The following is a 3,438-nucleotide window of genomic DNA, read 5'->3' as shown; positions in this document are numbered from 1 at the left end:
AATTTGGAACTCTCTTTCATATGTTCCTTATCTAAAAAATAGTGAAATGACACAAAATCCAAAAGCCCACTAAAAGCCATCCAAGAAACAACCATTTCCTCTTTTAGCTGCAATTGTCTTCATTACCTTATACTCATAATCAACATTGTCATGTTTGAATTTCATGAAAACTTGTTCTGTATCAAGCACATTATTAAATCATTTCCAAAGAGTTATCACTCTTTGGCTTTCCATGAAAGAAAATCTGGGCATTCCAACTTGCTAACACAGTGGTTGAATTTCTTAGATGACACGGAACGTGGTTACTCCTTTCTGTCCCTAGAGAAAGACCTAAATATACACATTAACCCAAAGTCACCACACTGCAGTGTAATCATTGTGTGGAGTTGTTCAACTATTCCCAAGCCAAATCCCAGCTTGAGCTGAGTAACCCAACAGATACCGTAGGCAATTGCAAACAGCAGGCTGATCTGTGAGTGGCAGCCAACCTCTGCTGTCTGAGTTTGAAGGCACAGATGAGGTGATGGGACTGAGGTGAGGCCTTTGAAAGTTAGCACATGCTGGATGCCAGTCTTGGGATATGGAGTTATCAGACCTTCTGGGGTTAGGGCAAGCAGTAGGGGACTGGATCAGAGAAAGAGTGCACGCAGTTCTGCCACCTCATCACTGCTTCTTCCAGGACTCCTACTCTTCAACTTGCGATTTAGTAATACCATGCAAAGCAAGTCATGCTGCGCATACATTCTGTAAAAGTCCTACTTTTTCATTTGTTAAACTTCTTTCCCTGCCCAGTGCCAAAGCTTTAGGGACATTTAATTTAGGCAATTTCCTAAGTGATTAATGACTTCTTTTTCCAAAGTAACCACTGGGCAGTCAACACCACAAGTGCTTATGTACCACACAGATGCTCTTTGTAAAGAAATGTTTATATGTTGATCTCTGCAAGATACCAACCATGGAATTATGAGTAATCCAGATTTACCTGTCTTCACCATTACTGCATAATACTGAGCACATCCTCTTCTTTGTGGAAGAGATTCTGTCTCGTTCATATGCTTATCTTCTCCTCTTCCAATGACAGAACCATGCTTGTCAAGCATATTTTAAAATAAACTGTGATTACTTACCTAATCCATTAATTCATATTTATAAAAGATATTTTCTCTTAGTGTTTTATTAACATAAGAGGTTTCATTGTGATATTTCCATAATACATATAATGTACTTTGATCAAATTCACTCCCTCTTTTTTTATCCCTTCTCCCCCCACTTTTTAAACAATTTTTAACAGGTTTCATTTTTCTATTTTCATACATGCATATAAAATTGTGTTATTATATCTGATTATCTGTCCTCTTCCTCCACTGGTTTCCTCATCAAATGGTTCCCCTTTTATAATTCTGGTTATAGCAATTCAAAGTAAAATATCAACATAAAGCATATGGAAATTCAATAAATTTATTGTGGTCTCTCCCCCTGACACTGCTAAAATGTTTGAGTGTTGTTGTTTGTGGTTTTTTTGTATTTTCCAGTGTCTGTGGCTAATGTCTAGTGAAAGGGCTAGATCTGTGCTTCAGAAAACCATCAATTCCTCAAACTCAAGACTGCTTTAAGAATTCTTTTTCTGGGCTGGCAGAGTGTGTCAAAAAGTAAAGCACCTGCCTAGCAAGCCTAGCAAGTATGTAGCACCAAAAAAACCCAAAAAAGAATTCTTTTTCCATACTGCTATGCAACTTTAATGATGGCACATAGCATGTTATATTGTGGCAGGAAGACAAGGAGGAGGAGGGAGCTAATGAGAGGTAATGAGTACAACAGTGGAACAAAAAAACAAAAGATTTGAGGAATGTCACCTGGGCCAAGACCAGAGAAACATCACCTTGCCCCAGCATGTGACCATGTATGGACAAGCTGTACCCCCCATTTTTGTAACCTGCTGTAAATGGTATATAAGGAAGGCCCCCTTTGTTCTTGGCTCTCAGCCTTTAGATGCTAATCCACTGAGTTGCTGCCAGCCTGCTTAACAAACTTGCTTTAGTGCCCTGTCTCTCTGTCTGAGCTGTCCTACAATATTTCTGCTACTTTTCTAGTTTACCTGTGCTTCACAAAGGAGTAGGATCATTGTCTGTTCTACAATGCCACCATTCAGGACATCCAAAACCTGACACCTCACGAAATATTTGTTGATGTTGTGAATGAGTGATGAATGCAGCTAGATAAATAACAGCCACACATTGGGAAGGAAAGCAAAAGTGGAAAGACAGAAATTTGTAAAAAGTGTGATTATAAAAGTGGAAATTATGTGATGCAAAGGTGGTTTTCTCTCTTAATTAGAACAGTGTAAAGGATAATTACATTTTTATTGTAGCGAATGCAAACTCAAGCTAGATATTTTGGAATTAAATTCATCATGCTCCTCCATCTCTAAGATTGCATTTATCCAGAGGTGGGCACTAAACAGAAGTAATGGGGATTAGAAAAATAATTTGTTACCAGTGAAATTAGTGGAATGCCTCCATAACTCTCATCAGTTATTTCAGGTACTCAAGTGGCCAACTGAAATCAAGAATTTAAAACCTTAATCTCCTGACTAAATCCCTTCTCCCATTGTTTTTGAAAGAAATTCTTGACCAAGGTTAAAAATACGCCTCCTTGAATTTGATCAAGTTTTTTTCTATTTTAAATTTAAGAAACATGGGCAGGTGCTTGCAGGGGGCATGGGTTTTAGAGCATTTTTCTTTATGTATTTGCTATTATTTTTACATAAATAGTTTAGCAGCAGGCTATATATTAAATCCTGAAGCACACTGTATTCTTAGTATTTCTAAAAATAAATAAAAGCACACAGAAGAAACATTTACGAAAAATGACATACTTTCCTATATGCTCAGCTGAGAAAGCAGAAGTTTATTAAAGAAAACAAGAGATGCTTTTTAGTGAAGGAAGATAATGTCCCAAATAAACATGAGCAGGATTAACTCTTTGAAAAATCTCTGGATCTTGTTATGTTCACTTTCAGCAGCTGTGGTGACAACTTTAATGATGGATTTATTATGGCTCAGGACATATTTGTATAGTATTTTCAAAGTAGGCACCAGGTACAGAGCTTTGCCAAGAGGACATTCATATGACTACTGGCATTTGGGAATGAATGAAGAATGGCCACAAATCTGCATGCTTGTAGGGCATGACCAATTTTTGTAAAGCACTTGAGTCAGCTCTGTTCAATGTTCATTTCTAGGCACTATGGAGATTCCCACCACCACTGTTCCTTAGTGCTCAGACAATTATTGAAAAAGCTACCAAATGATCTTAACCTAATTAACTGGAATTTAAGCTGAGGTAGTATTTTACATACTCTAAATTACTGTGTTCTTGGGTCTGACCATTTTCAGCAATAGTGATGACAACTTCTTATTGTGCACACACTTAGCACTC

This window comes from Castor canadensis, chromosome 1, assembly GCF_047511655.1.
Source record: "Castor canadensis chromosome 1, mCasCan1.hap1v2, whole genome shotgun sequence".
In the NCBI taxonomy this organism is placed as follows: Eukaryota; Metazoa; Chordata; class Mammalia; order Rodentia; family Castoridae; genus Castor; species Castor canadensis.
This window is presented reverse-complemented; position numbering follows the sequence as displayed.